Genomic DNA, 16,761 nt, shown 5'->3' on the forward strand with positions numbered 1-16,761 from the left:
AACCTCCCATAAAGATATTTTACTTGGGATATCCTGTCCAGCTCTTGTTCATTTACGTAAGATCAACATTTTCGGGTTTATCTACATGGGTTTTCGGAGAGTGAAAGGTGATGCGTGACAAATATATATATAAGATAAATATATTACATATAAAAGAAATATATATATATATATAATATATAGATATATTTGTATAGAAATATATTCAAATAAAATAATGAGAAAAATAAATTTTTAACATTTATTTTTTCAATTTTAATAAAGTACTTTGTTGTTTTAAAGCCTATCAATAAGCACACAATTAAGTTTATAAATAAAAAATGTTTTTTAACGTTTATAAAACGTTTATTTTAGATTTAAAAAATAATTGTTTCACATTTGAAAAGTTGTTTAAATGTTTGAAAAACATTTTACGTTTGAAAAATGTTTTTTTAATACGAATACTAAGATTTCTATACAACTAATAATAAATATATAAAAGAACAATTTTTAAGATGTTGTTTTTCAAATATTGAAAAAACTTCAAATGTGAAAGAAATATTTATTCAAATCTTAAATTAACGTTTTTCAAACGTTAAAAAAACATTTTAGAACACGTTAAAATAGATGTTTTTGTAACATAAAAAAACACTTTCTCAAACGTTAAAATAAACATTTTCAAACATTAAAAAATGTCTTTTTAAACGTTAAAATAAACGTTTTTTTAACATTAAAAAAACACTTTCTTAAACGTTAAAATAAACGTTTTTAAACACTAAAAAAATGTCTTTTTAAACGTTAAAATAAACATTTTTTAAACATTAAACAAACATTTTTCTTAAACGTTAAAATAAACGTTTTTAAACATTAAAAAAATGTTTTTTTAAATGTTAAAATAAATATTTTTTCAATGAAAAAAAGGTTTGTTAACCCATGATTTTTAACATTTTTAAAAATGTTTTAAAAAATGTTTTCCAAATGTTTTTAAAAATATTTTTAAAAACATTTCTTTGCTGATTGGGTCGTGTTTTCAGTAAGATTCTATAAATACTTCTTATACCGGCCAATGCATTATCTGCGCACGGAGTATGTGTTCCAGGCATTATATAAGATTCTCGAGTGTTTACAAATATTGTATGTGCTGTTGACAAAGTTAAATGTTTGCATATGTCAGTAAATTCACATTGTATAACATTTACTGTAATTAATATACAGGGTGTATCAGAATGTTTGGTACTTTTTTCATATTTAGATAGAGCGAGCCAAACTGAGTCGAAAAGTCATATACCATTTTGCAATTTTCGCAATAGTTGATGAGTTATTAATGATTAAAAATCGCCGTATTGGCCCGGCCCACCGCCAAATCCAAGCGCGCGGCGAGATGCGGCCGCTTCGCGGTCGGCGCGCGGGCAGTTGTTTACTTCAAGCGGCACGAGCGGCGCGTAACGCCGGGCCCCCGTCCTGAGCGATGATAGTTTCTCGCCTTTTTTAAATAGAAATAAAATTTTCTAACAACATAGAAAAATTTTTTGTGCGTACTTATGTACATACGTGTGTACATGCATACACAGTAAAATATCAATTGTATTGCTTAAAAAAGCGATTACTTAATTTACTTTTTTTTTCTGTTAGTAAGTAACGGTTGTCTTTAAGAAAGAATATTTTCTTGATAATAGTCTTAAAATGTACAAATTTTAGAAAGAGTCTTTATCATGTACTCGAAAGAAGAATTTATACTCCTTCAAAGAACATAATAAAATTTTATTAAAGAAAAGTCAAAATAATAAATAAAGTAATATGAGGACCCTCGAGATTAAAATAGGAGAAGTCAAGGCTATGAGGGTCAGACGCAGATCACAGTGCGTAATATCAGAAATAACTGATTTATTCGTCGTTTTGATACATTACATCGATCTGTACGTTTCGGCTCAGTTTTGAGCCATCTTCAGCGGCAGTTACAGAAATTAAGTTACACGTTCTCCGTACCGTATGGTGAGTTTACTGATTCAAAGTATCAGAAACATAGACCAATTGATCCATATCTGTAAATTTGTTCAATTAATGTTGAGATATTAAAAAGATTCCTTAGGAAACTCACCATTCGGTCTGAATAACGTGGAATACAGAGCCATGTACATAATGAATACTCTCTGGGAGAAGACTTGACGATCTTGTCGACACGACACACAATGATATGAAAGGTCTTGCAAGAAGAGGCATCTAATTGTTTAATTCTTCAATTAAGAATATAAAATTAAAACAAAAATTCGATTTACTTATTATTTTGACTTTTCTTTGATAATATTTTATAATGTTCTTTGAAGGAGTATAAATTCTTTTTTCATACAAAGTACATGACAAAGTACATGACAAAGACTTTTTCTAAAATTTGTGATAAGTACATTTTAAGATTATTATCAAGAAAATATTCTTTGTTAAAGATAACCGTTACTTACTAAAAGAAAAAGAGTAATTCGAGAATTACAATTATGTACGTAATAAAAATTTAAGAATCAAAATTGTGTACATAAGTAAAATTCGTGAATTACAATTATGTACATAATTTTAATTCCCGAAAAATTTTTATGTCATAACATAAAATAAATTCAGAATTAATATTTTGTCTAGACATAATTTTAATTCTGCATTTTCAATTATAGCTTAATAATAATTCGATGAATTATAAGTATCTGGACATAATAATAATTTCTTTTCTTTGAGTATCAATTTAATTTGGTAGAATTTTTATGATGATATTAAATAGCAAAACGGCCGTATACGCACACGCAAAAAAATATCATTCTAGTGCTAAAAAAATCAATTACTCAATTTTCTCTTCCTTTAAGTAACGATGATCTTTACAAAAAATGTTTTCTCGATAATATTACTTAAAATAAATAATATTCTAAATTCTAATTATTCAGTTCTTCAGTTAAGAATATAAAATTAAAACAAAAATTCGATTTGCTAATTATTTTGATAGGAGAAGTCAAGGCTATGAGGGTCAGACGCAGATCACAGTGCGTCCTTTATGAAAAAAAACTATTGAAAAACTATTGAGAGCGAATTAACTATTGGATAACTATTAGATTTGAATAGTACGTACTATTCAAATTTAATAGTTAACTATTGAAAGTCCAATAGTTAATTCGCTGTCAATAGTTTTTTTTCATAAGGGGTAATATCAGAAATAACTGATTTATTCGTCGTTTTGATACATTACATCGATCCGTACGTTTCGGCTCAGCTTTGAGCCATCTTCAGCGGTAGTTACACAAGTTAAGTTACACGTTCTCCGTACCGTATGGTGAGTTTACTGATTCAAAGTATCAGAAACATAGATCAATTGATCCATATCTGTAAATTTGTTCAAATAATATGTTGAGATATTAAAAAGATCCCTTAGGAAACTCACCATTCGGTCTGAAAAACGTGGAATACAGAGCCATGTACATAATGAATACTCTCTGCGAGAAGACTTGACGATCTTGTCGACACGACACACAATGATATGAAAGGTCTTGCAAGAAGAGGCATGTCGTAGGTCAACACATCGGCGAGGATTATAACAAAGCACGATTTGACACCGTCACAATATTGCATGTACCAATAGTAAAACCCCGATTTGCCAACGACCAAGTTCATGAGCATGGATTACAATTTGCTCAAAACCGTGACATATGCATGATGCAAAAAATCCGTGTCATTTTGAGACGGTGTCAAATCATGCTATGTTATAATCCTCGCCGGTGTGTTGACCTACGACATGCCTCTTCTTGCAAGACCTTTTATATCATTGTGTGTCGTGTCGACAAGATCGTCAAGTCTTCTCGCAGAGAGTATTCATTATGTACATGGCTCTGTATTCCACGTTTTCAGACCGAATGGTGAGTTTCCTAAGAGATCTTTTTAATATCTCAACATTAATTGAACAAATTTACAGATATGGATCAATTGGTCTATGTTTTTGATACTTTGAATCAGTAAACTCACCATACGGTACGGAGAACGTGTAACTTAACTTCTGTAACTACCGCTGAAGATGGCTCAAAGCTGAGCCGAAACGTACGGATCGATGTAATGTATTAAAACGACGAATAAGTCAGTTATTTCTGATATTACGCACTGTGATCTGCGTCTGACCCTCATAGCCTTGACTTCTCCTATTTTAATCTCGAGGGTCCTCATATTACTTTATTTATTATTTTGACTTTTCTTTAATAAAATTTTATTATGTTCTTTGAAGGAGTATAAATTCTTCTTTCGAGTACATGATAAAGACTCTTTCTAAAATTTGTACATTTTAAGACTATTATCAAGAAAATATTCTTTCTTAAAGACAACCGTTACTTACTAACAGAAAAAAAGTAAATTGAGTAATCGCTTTTTTAAGCAGTACAATTGATATTTTACTGTGTATGCATGTACACACGTATGTACATAAGTACGCACAAAAAATTTTTCTATGTTGTTAGAAAATTTTATTTCTATTTAAAAAAAGCGAGAAACTATCATCGCTCAGGACGGGGGCCCGGCGTTACGCGCCGCTCGTGCCGCTTGAAGTAAACAACTGCCCGCGCGCCGACCGCGGGGCGGCCGCATCTCGCCGCGCGCTTGGATTTGGCGGTGGGCCGGGCCAATACGGTGATTTTTAATCATTAATAACTCATCAACTATTGCGAAAATTGCAAAATGGTACATGACTTTTCGACTCAGTTTGGCTCGCTCTATCTAAATATGGAAAAAGTACCAAACATTCTGATACACCCTGTATAATTAATTATTTTATTGCCACCGTTAGATTTTATAAATGTCTTATAATGTTTTATAAATATAAAGATTTCTTTTAACATATGTATAAAATAATTTATTGTAAGTCAATAAAAAATTATATGCTTTTTATAATTTAATGTTTTTAATTTTTCCTAAAAAAATATATATTTTAGTATTTATTAATAACTACGTAACAAGGCTTGCTGCAATTTGGCGTCAAGCTGTGTCATCAAGATTTGCTCTGTATTTGGTCCCAATTTGCTGTTAAGTATTGTTCTCAAATCTTGTTTGATATTTGATATCAGTTTGGCGTCGGGTTTTGTCAACAAACTTTGATAGCAATTTGTCAACAATTTGCTGTTAGGTTGCTGGCAAGCTTTGCTCGGTATTTGGTGTAAATTTGGCGTCAAGTTCTTTCGTCAAGGTTTGCTCGCAATTTGGCACAAATTTGCTGTCGAGCTTTTGTTGGCAAGCCTTGTTCACAATATGGCGCAAATTTGCCGTTGAACTTTTGCTGCCCTGTTTTGCTCGATATTTGGCGTCAATTTGGTGTCAAGTCATGTACACAAGCTTTGCTAGCAAAACACAAGCGTATTGCAGAAACAGATCGCACCGGATTTGTCGACAAGTTTTGCGCGTATTTGGTGTCAAATTGGTTACAATTTGCTGACAAATTGTTTACTGGGTATATGCAATCAGAAAATTTGATTTTTAATTATTTAACATTTTACGTATAATTTTTTACTTACCTCCTATTGCTATTATTATAGCATCGTAATATTCGTCATCATTGTCCCACCGAATTTTGTACTTTTTTTTATAATCAATGTTTTTACAATCAAAACGTTTTGATTGTAAAAACATTGATTATAAAAAAAGTATGTATTATCAATTAAAGAATGTATTATCGTTTAAATATTTAACGTAGACATACATGTTTCCTGAAACACTGTACAAAATCGCAGCTGCTTTTGTCCTCACTGCGATCTGTAACCCTACTCTGTAACTCTAACGACAGTATCGGTATCATTATACATCATCGTTGCGCAGCATTTTTCCATATAGTATACCTGCGCAATGGCCGCGTTCAGGAAACACAACTCTGTTAGATCCGGAGAAGAACCAAAGGTAAGAACCAATTATATTAAAGACTCACTGACCGCTCATTTAACAGTTGTGTTTCCTGAATGCGGCCAACGATAACATATAACGATAATGGTCACACTGTCGTTAAGAGCTACAGAATAGAGGTACTACCTTGGGTACTACAATCATCTGCAATCGACGATATATGAGATCTTTATGCTTGTCTCGATCTCGTTTCGACGGTCCGACTCGCGAGCACGAGATGCTCGCAATACGCAGGCGCAGAGATGATCACGTACCACCACGCTCAGGCTGCGTGACGTTCGGAAACGTCACCCGAGTGCACACGAGTATACTCCCTTCTCTTTCTATTTCAGCGAGTTAGAAGGAGAAGGGAGTATACCCGTGTGTACCCGGGTGACGTTTCAACGCAGCGCTGTTACGACGCGATTCGCGTTTGAACATTGCGGTTGAAGGTTACTAATCTATTTTGTTTCTTTCCTTATAAAACGTGGTTCTCTCTCGCACTTAACTTAGACACAGTCACAGGCTCGATCCTTTATTCACCGTTAAACCGTTAACGCTATAGCGTACTGTGATATTGTAATTGCAAGTTATTTCTTTATTATTTAAATTGGAATGTCCAGGTAAGTTATATTACATATTTGACTCGGCCTCCTGACTCCCTGACAGCATGATGATTAAACTAATTTCATTATATTTTTGTGCAGGTATTTTATTATTATATAGATTCCAAATCCATCAGCCAAGTAAATGGAGGATGAACACAATGAACGTCCAATGAAGAGACACAGAAAATCTTATTTAGAACCCAATTATACGCAGTTGCACGCAAGCAATGTTACTAATCAACGTTGGACAGCGGTGGCTTCGGGTGCTAGGAAGTCATTAATAAATTGTACGTGAATATAAAAGTAATATATTTCTACTAAAATTCCATTAAATGAAAAACTTAAAATGAAAATTTATTCAACACAAAAACTTATTCAAATAAGAATTTTTAATCTGTCCAATTTTAGATATAGGTTTAAATATATATAGTTGAGGTGTATATAATTTTAGATATAAGGTTAATAGTTTTTTGGATATAATGCAATTCACAGCATCAATTTTATGTTTATATACGGAGACAAATATTTAGTAGATATTACTGAAATTGTGGTAAAAATATGGACAATGGATGCATCACGGCATAATAACTATAAGAATTTCAATAATATTAACAGAAACTATAGTAATATTTGCATAAATTTGTCACTAAAACATCTCGATTTCAACGAAACATTAAGTATATGTACTATCTGCTTCGTCCTCGTCCGTATCCATAAGGAGATTCTCCTCCATCCTTTTCGCTCTTTCTTCCTCCGCGGTCCTCTTCCTCTTTGGCCTCCCGCTTTTCTCTCCTCTCCTCTCTTTTTTCCTTTCTTTCTCCTTTCTTTCTCTTACCCTCGTTTCCACCGACTAGTCCTCGTCCATTTTCACCCTCAATCCGCTCTCTTTCTTTCTCTTTCTTTCTCTTTGCATCCAATACCTTCCGCTTATCCTCTTGAACAAAAATCATCAGTATTATTCTCTAATCTTTCTGACTAACTTGCCGCTGTATTAGCCTGCCTTCTTCTTCTCTCCAGCTCTGCCATCCATTTCTCTCCCTCTCCTTTTACTATTCAGTATCCTTATGATCTTCTCGCCAATTCCTTCTGGCTTCTCCTCCTCCTCTCCTCTTGTGCACCGCTCTAACACATGCTCTCATGTCTCTGGTTCTGCACCACATATTCTACAGTTTCTTTTCTCTATTGGTTCCCAATATCTTCCACCTCTCATCTCATTACCTAGCCTAAATCTCGCTATCCTGATCATGAACTTCTCTTTCCCTTTTTTCTCTAGGTATTCTGGCCTTCTGATTTCTGCTATCTCCCTGTACCACTTGTTATATCTAGACTCTCTTACTCTTTCATCTCTCTCTTGACTCTGAATGTCTTTGTCTCTTCTTGTTATCTCCTCTATACTGCTCCAGCCATTTCCTCTTTTCCTTTTTATCTCCTCAGTTGCGTATCCTCTTTTTTCAGAGAAGGATCTCTCTTCTTCCCAATTTGCCTTTTCCTTCCTGACATTCCCTTTTATTTCTTTCCAGCATTCTCTTGCAATCTCATTTCCCTTTCCCCATTCCAGTTTTTCCTCGTATTTCATCGCCCTTTTACCAGCACTTACTCTCATTCTGTCCCTGTTGGTTTCCTCCCTTATCATGTATCCGGGTGTGCTCCAGTCTAGGCCCAATGTCCACCTTATATACCTTTCGTGCATTCTTTCTATTTTCTCTCTCTCTTTCCATTCCCACACTTCTGCTCCATATAAAGCTATGCTTGCTACCAGCGAATCGTATAACTTAATTCTTCTTATCCAGTCTCTTCCAAATAACCTTTTTCCTATTCCCCAAACCTGTCTCATTGCTATGGTAGCTCTTCTTACTCTTTCGTTTATATGCGCCTCCTGTCTTCCGTTCTTTTGGAATGTGTAGCCTAGATAGCAGAATTCCTTTACCTCCTATATTTCTTCTCCCTTCCATTTCCATTCCATTTTCTTCATGTTACCTCCTCTCTTCCTGAATCTCATTACCTTTGTTTTCCCTACATTCACTCTCAGCTTTTTTCTGTCAAAATATTTCTCCAGTCTTTTCATCATCCTCTTCATCTCCTCTTCGTCCTCTGCTATAGCTACTACATCGTCTGCGTATGCTAACGTCCAAAATTTTATTCTCCCTACTACCACGCCTCCATCTTGCCCCCTCCTCATTGTTTCCTCTAAGTCTGCCAGCAGCAGTATAAAGAGCATAGCGCTCGGCGGGCATCCCTGTCTGACACCTTTGACCGTCCAGAAGCATGATCCCTTTTCTCCTTTCACTCTTACCACGCTTCTTGTCTCTTCGTACAGATCTTCTATCCTAGTTCTCAGCTGTTCACTAATCCCTTCTCTTTTCAGTACCTCCCAAATTTTTTCTCTGTTCACGGAGTCGAATGCTGTTTTCAGATCAATAAATGCTGCCACTAGCTTCCCTCTTTTTTTGCTAACAGCCTTTCCAATTACATAATTTAGTGCGTATATATTCTCCATTGTACCCCTTCCTTTCCTGAACCCTGCCTGTGTTTATGGTAATATTCTTCTTTCTTCCGCCTCCTTCTCCAATTTTTTCGGCAAAATTGCCGTGTATATTTTGTAGTTTGTGTTCATTAATGTCACCCCTCTGTAATCTTGTGCTTCTTTTCCTTCTCCTTTCTTTACTATTGGTACTATTATACCTTCTTTCCAGTCTTCTGCTATTTCTTCTGTCCTCCACGCTGTATCACATACCTCCCATATTTTTTCCTTTAATCTCTCTCCTCCATATATCCATACCTCATTTGGCAATCCATCCGTACCTGCTGCTTTCTTTTCTTTCATTTCTTTAATTACTTCTTCCACTTCCTCTCTTCTTATTCCTTCCTGCTCCTCTTTGCTACCCATTCTTTCCTCTCCCTTCCTGTCTTTTTCACGCGGTTTCACAGTTACTCCTTCCAATAGCTCCATGAAGTATTTATTCCATTGCTCCTCCGTTATTTCTTCGCAAACCTCTTTTCTACCCTTCCTTTCTCTGTTTATAAATCTCCATACTTCCTTCTCGCTAGTTGCTTCTCTCGCCTCTTTTATAACTCTCTCCCTTTCTATCTCTTTCTCTTTTATTTTCTCCTCATATTCTTTTTTCTTTAGAATGTACCTCTTTTTATCTACTTCTCCCTTCCTCCATTTAACTAGTTTCTCTCGTGCTTCTCTCCTTAGTCTAAAGCCTTGTGTACACGATACTAGAAATCGGTCCGAGTTTCGATTTAAGCCAATGAAACTGCTGCTTTTCTGTAAGAGCTGCAAGTTGATTGGCTTAAATCGAAACTCGGACCGATTTCTAGTATCGTGTACACAAGGCTTTACACATTCACTATCCCACCATCTGCTTTTTTTCTTCGATCTCTGGTCTTCTCTTATTTCTTTCCAAACAGCAGCCTGTTTTATCTCTCTATACACAGAGAGGTTAGATTGACATGTAGACTGTGCGTGTGTCTTGCGTTTTGCGAACTGCGGCCTATGTAGACCGGGCTTAACGGCGCGCCTTATTTCTCACAGCCTCCGCCGTTAGCGTTTTCAATTTTTTAAATTTTGGCAACGTTATTTATATATTTACAGTTTAATGTTACGCTAGCGAAAAATTTAAATGCCTGATAGCGTTTTTCTTTGGCAGAACTGGTGCGCACTCAGTGCACATTAAAGCCGTCGTACACAAATCAACGTAAAGTGTATGTTTAATATAAACGGGTTAAGTCACGAAAGCCTCTATACTTTATTGTACTATTTGGTAAAATATGTATTGGGTATTTTATCAATCAAAATATTTGCATTTTACTTTAAATATTAAAGATTAAATCAGTGTACAACGGCTTTAATGTGCACTGAGTGCGCACTAGTTCTGCCAATGAAAAACGCTATGACATTATTATTACTTATGGATGCTCCGCACATATTTTAAATCTTCTTGCATAGATCAAAGCTATTAAGTGTTTTTTTTGCTTGTTTAAAACATGTTTTTTTTGTTTAAAACATGTTTTTTTTATACCTTAGTTTAAAACACAAATAAAACATAAAACATTGTTTTAAACAAAAAAAACAATGTTTTTTGTTTAAAATAAAAAAAACATGTTTTTTGCCAACCCTGGTTCGAACTATACGGAGGTTAGTGTAAAATATGTAATATGATATTTTGCAAGATACACAATCTTATATAAACTTTGTACCAATATATTATGTTAATTTTTTATTAGGCACATTGATATATACATTTTTCAGATACCTTTCTTTAATAGACACACCATGCAGTTTTGATGAAAAATTTTTCAAGATGTTCAAACTAACATTAGAGAAAAAAGAAGACAAAGAAAAGCATGGTGTAATTCTACTGGATGAAATACATCTTAGAGAAAGTATTAATGTAAATTCAAAAAGACTCACATACACTGGATTAGTCGATTTTGGAATTGACGGGCCACAATCTACGAATTTAGATGAAAAAGCAAATCACGGTTTAGTGATAATGTTTCACTCAATAAGTGACTCTTATTCCCAACCAATTGGAGTATTTGCATCTAAAGGACCTGTATCAGGAGAAACCATTGCAAAACTTGTAATTAAAGTATGTTTCAAGTTTTCAATGCAATCAGATTTATTAACGAAATCGAAATTGTACTGAATTTCACTAGCAAATTTGTGTACTTATTTATTACAGGCCATTATATTATTAGAAAATATCGGTGCTAAAGTTCATGGCGTAATTACTGATGGTGCAGCTACAAATCGTAAATTTTGGACCACAGTGGGCGTATGCGGGAAAAAAGATAATCTAAGAAATAGTTTCAGTCATCCTACAATTGATAGACGTTATATATACGTTTTTTCGGATGCGCCACATCTTATTAAAACAATAAGAAATCGATTATATCATTAGTACAACGTTACAAGTGAGAATAAAAATAAAATTACTGTTTTATATGTAACACTATTAAGATCATAATCTTTGATGTTAAAAAATATAAAAAAATAATTTATATAAAAATAATATAAAAATAATAAATAATAATAAATAATAATAATAAATAATTTTATATAAAAATAATTTATATATCCTAGAATATCTGAAATTATATCTTATATCTTTTAGCTCAGTCCAAATGAAGCTTCTGTAAAATGGGAATACTTTCGCATTTTGCATAATAAAGATAAAACATTGCCAGCCGAAATGCGTGTATGTCCGAAAATAACAGAAAATCATTTAACACTCACTAATATGGCTAAAATGAGAGTTCGATTAGCTGTTCAAGTGAGAAGATCTTATTACTATTTATAACTTATTACTATTATTATTTTGTCCATAAACAATCTAAAATACTCTATGCAAAGTAATGAATTATAACTCAGTGATTTGTATAGGTTTTTAGTAAATCAATGGCCAGTGGATTACGATTTTATAAACATTTCTTACCTGATTTACAAAATTGCGATAATACAGCTAATTTTTGTGAATGGATTAATGATTTATTTGATGCACTAAATCGGATTAAATCTTCTGAAGGTGTGACAATCGGAGATAAACATTACGAGGTAAGTTTAATTTCGACTAATTAGTCTGTAATTATCTTAATATGAATTATCTTAATGAAAAAATATAATAATGCTAAATTGAATGTTTATATTAGATGTTAGAAGAATCTCTTATCAAATTAAATACTTGGGAAGAACATCTTGAAAATGGTGCCATATCAGACAAATGTTTTTTAACAAGACAGACTGCAGAGGGGCTTTGAGTGACTATAAAATCAACACTCGATTTAGTGAAGTATTTGTTACTCAATGCTGATTTCGATGGTGTCTTGACAGGACGATTGAATCAAGACTCGTTGGAGGTTTTTCTAAAAAATACAAGAAACTTAGAATTAACCTTTTCGGTCAAAGCAGATCTTGATGCTTAATAATAATTATAACTAAATATTTCTGGGGTAATATTTTTCGCAATAATTCTTTACAATTCTTTACAGTTTTTTAAGATGCTTAAAGTATCGATATTATATTTGACGATCACAAATCATCTTGTGATATTATTTCTAGCCTCAGTTTAGGATTGCGTTTCAAGTCCGACAAACCGTATCTGCACGCAGTCTATAGAACTGAAATATTTAGTTATAATTATTATTAAGCATCAAAATCTGCTTTGAACGAAAAGGCATTTATTCTTATTTCTTGTATTAATTTTCTTAATAACTTCTACATCTTTAAATATTTAAATATAATTTTAGGTGGTTCTAAACAGCATTATACAGGGTGAGTTTTATTTCCTGTGCCAGATTTTTACTTTAATATGGTTGCGCTTCTAGTTAGAGACACAAATCTATACAAGTATCATTCTGTCTTTATTGCTCATTAGATATTGAACAAAGACAGAATAATACTTGTGTCGATTTGTCCCTAGCTGGAAGCGCAATCATATCAAAGCAAAAAACTGGAAAAACGGAAATAAAACTCAGAAAATAAACCTGTATATTATTCTTGTACATCTTTTATTTCTTCTTTGCATTTTATTAGAGATTCTTCGGCACAGTAAGATATACGGCAGGATCAAATGATCACCCGGGAACACCTACGTTTCTCCAAATTTACAAGATATTAAGCGTCTTCAGTGTGATTAAACCACCACAATATGGAAATTGTACAGTCCTAGATTCAAATAATAAAACTGCAATTACGATCTCAGACATTAAAGACTTATACAATGGTTCACATGAAAAGGAAACAACAATAAAGAAGTTGAAAGAGAAATTGGATAACGCTGTTGACATTGAAAATAACGATGTTCAACTTCAACATTTTACAGATCAAAATTATGATCAACCTGAAGTCCTGGATTGTGTCATTTATTATATTACTGGATATTTGTCCAAACACATTTTGAAATTTGTAAAATGTGAAACTTGTAAAAATTCATTTATAAATCCTGGACAACAAGATTCCTTCACGAAAGCCTTATTGATAAATATTAAAAAAGAAGGGCAGATATTGCATCCAAATGAAAATATATATTATATTTTAAAATATGTGGAACATTTATTTTCTAAATATTGTCATTATAGTGATGTATATGATTTAGTTATAAGAGATATATATACACCCAACTTGATATTTCCATGTGAGGAACATGGTGATAAGGTGTTGGCACAAATCATAGAATTTTATTTATTATTTCGTATGCGAGGCTATGCTAATAAGATTAATCACGAGAAAAAAAAACAAGTCAGAAAATAAAGAAAGATGCAAAGTTTTATAAAACATAATAAAACATATATTCTTATTTTACACAAGTATATTTTTTACTATCTTATCCCTTCTTATATACCTATCTTATATCATTAAAAACATAATTCTAATAAAAAAATTAACCACGTGCATTATAAAATTTCATTTATAAAAAACCTAATAAATATTCGTGAATTAATTGTTAAAGCAGCTTGTAAGTAAATTGTCACTTGGAAAGCAACATGACATTATTCATTTTTTTTACGAAAAAAGTCTATTTTATATATCATTGGACTCGAAAATTATGTGCAAAACAGTTTCTCGTACTTCCTGTAAATTTTATAAAAGCGAGATATGTCATGTTGATTTTTAAACGACGATATAGGCGAGTCAGGGCGATCGGGGCGTCAGGAGCTGTAAGCACATATATATATCGTCGTTGCATGAATGTCGCCAGTGCCACTGTGACACTTAAGCGGACACGATGAACTACAAGTTGCAGGGGGGTGATGTAAAGTATTCAATTATCAGCACTATTTCTATAACTACCATATTTGCAAACCATACTCAAAAATTATTCCAAGGTATAAATAATTTTCGCCTTTTCTCTTGCTTTTGCTTTATATTGTTAATCAGTGTTTCATTAGTTCATAAACAGTCGAGAAATTGACTCGCTATTCACATCGTCCTTTGCATTCGTAAATAAGAACGGTCAATGAATCAAGTTTTTCTCTCATACGTTTGAATATTTGTAATTATTACATTTGAATATCAGTTATATTAGGTATTCAATTTTCAGTATTATTGAAAAGTGGATCTCATAAAAGTTTTGAATCATAAACTATTCAACATACTCATTGATTCACTCGACAACGACTTTTCTTCTTTGAAAAACAGGGTCTCTGATATAGTCATTAAGTACTTGAATGAAAAATTCAACTTGAACTCGACCATATGTAAGTTGGTGTCACAAAAGTTGAGAAAGTATTTCGTCAGTGGTTTTTGTTCGAGACTAAGAGTTCTTTCTACAATAAAAATAGATTCTTAAGCGACAATGAGTTGTGGTTGGACTCTGATTTCGTTGTATCAGCAATTAGTGAGACGAATCGAGAGTTGAAAAGTTTCGGGGAGTGCTCCAAAAGCACACAAAAAAGGAGAATTGAAAATGCACTGCACGATATTCCTCCTTCAGAAATGCTTGAAGTATGTCAATCTAAATTACAAAAGTTTGAGGGTGATAATACGCATGAGAAGCAAGATGGCTCACATGGAATCATGAAGTTCACGTCCGAAGAGGCACTTGCCTTACTAGTTTATGCTAAGTTGTCGAAAGCGCAATATGAATTGATAAGGGAAAAGTTGAAGGAGAAAAACTGTGATGTTTTACCATCATACAAGTCAGTGACCTCTGCAAAGACCGAGTGTTATCCTCTAATTTAAATATCAGAAAATGGTGCTTGTATTGCTCTTCAAGATCTTCTTGATCATACGGTTCAAAGAATGATGAAAATAGAAAAGATAAGTCAAGCTATTTTGAATAGTAATACAAGCAATTTCATGATGATATCCAAGTATGGTGGTGATGGTTGTTCAGGGTTTAATCGTTATAAGCAGCACTATAACGATTTGAATAACAGCGACGAGAGTGCTTTTATGTTATCGACAGTATCAATACGTATCGAAATTGATGAGAAAGAACAGAAAAAAAGTATAATATGGCAAAACTCTCGTACTTCATCGACGAAATACTGTAGACCGATAAAATTCGATTTCGTCAAGGAATCTAAAGAAAAAATTAAATTGGAAATGGGAGATATATTTAAACAAATTGGGTCTTTAAAATCAACAGAATTGCATGTATGTGGAAAGATTATTCTTGTGGGTCATACATTAATTTGTACGATGGTAGATGGTAAAATAGTACAGGTGATAACGAATACATCATCTGCTAGTGTATGTGTTGTGTGCAAGGCTACACCGTCAGAAATGAATAAGTTAGACCTCCTGTTGAAAAAGACAGTCGATTTATCCGCGCATCAATTTGCATTGCAGAGCTTGCATTGCTGGATAAGGTTCATGGAATGTGTCCTACATATATCTTATAGATTATCTTTTAAGAAATGGATAGCAAGAGAAAAGGAAGACAAAAAATCACTTGAAAAGAATAAGAAACGAATACAAGATGATATCCGTAGAGAGTTGGGTCTGCTAGTTGATTCTGTGAAGCAAGGTAATGGGTCAACCAATGACGGAAATACAGCTCGAAAATTTTTCCGCAATTATGAGATAATAGCAAGAATAATTGGTTTTGATGAGGAAATTTTGAGAAGATTGTACGTCATTCTTCAAACGTTGTCATCTGGAAAAGAAATTGATACGATGAAATTCAGGGAGTTTTCATTCGAAACTGCAAGACGATACGTTGAAAAATATAGCTGGTATTATATGCCAGCTTCTATGCATAAGGTTCTCATTCATGGAGCTGATATTTTGGACTCACTTGTGATTCCAAGTGGACATTTATCAGAAGATGCTCAAGAAGCGAGGAATAAGGATCTAAAGAGGAATAAGGATCTAAAGAGGAAGAAAGGAAAGAACCCGAAAAACCTCGATTGGATACGAATGAGGATCTTATGCATTTCCTTCTAGTTTCATCTGACCCTTACATTTCGAGCCTGAGAAAAGAAATAACGAAGAAGGATCTGGACTTGCTTCCAGAAGCTACTGAGCTGATACAATCATGATAAATTATATGAGAATGAAATGATAAGAATAACTGAAAATCACCCATCCATCCATCTATCCATCCATCCATCAAAATTATGATAATAATTTTCAACGTAACAATTTACGTTAATAACAAATAAAAAAATAAAAACAAATAAAAAATTAAAATATATAAAATAGAAAATTAAAAAAAATAGAAAATAAAAAATAAATAATCAGCGACCCAAAAAACCCATTGATAATAATTTTCAACGCAACTATCGTATTATTTTTCGTAAAAACCATCCGCCATATTGTATCCGCCACCTTAATTCT

General features: G+C 33.1%; 1 long non-coding RNA gene and 1 pseudogene across 1 annotated transcript; one reads left to right on the forward strand and one right to left on the reverse strand.

Annotated features, from left to right (window-relative positions):
* The window catches only part of LOC139780619 (uncharacterized), a 186,398-nt pseudogene extending 169,935 nt beyond the window's left edge, over positions 1 to 16,463 (forward strand).
* Positions 1,849 to 2,250, reverse strand: LOC139780623 (uncharacterized). The gene is made up of 2 exons (XR_011720297.1): positions 2,078 to 2,250; positions 1,849 to 2,021 (listed from the first exon to the last, which is right to left on the reverse strand). It is a non-coding gene; the product is annotated as an uncharacterized lncRNA (long non-coding RNA).
* Positions 16,464 to 16,761: the final 298 nt, after the last annotated feature.

The sequence above is a fragment of the Temnothorax nylanderi genome, unplaced genomic scaffold, assembly GCF_030848795.1.
Source record: "Temnothorax nylanderi isolate EJ_2023f unplaced genomic scaffold, tnyl_v1.0 TNYL_tig0288_pilon, whole genome shotgun sequence".
Lineage (NCBI taxonomy): Eukaryota > Metazoa > Arthropoda > Insecta > Hymenoptera > Formicidae > Temnothorax > Temnothorax nylanderi.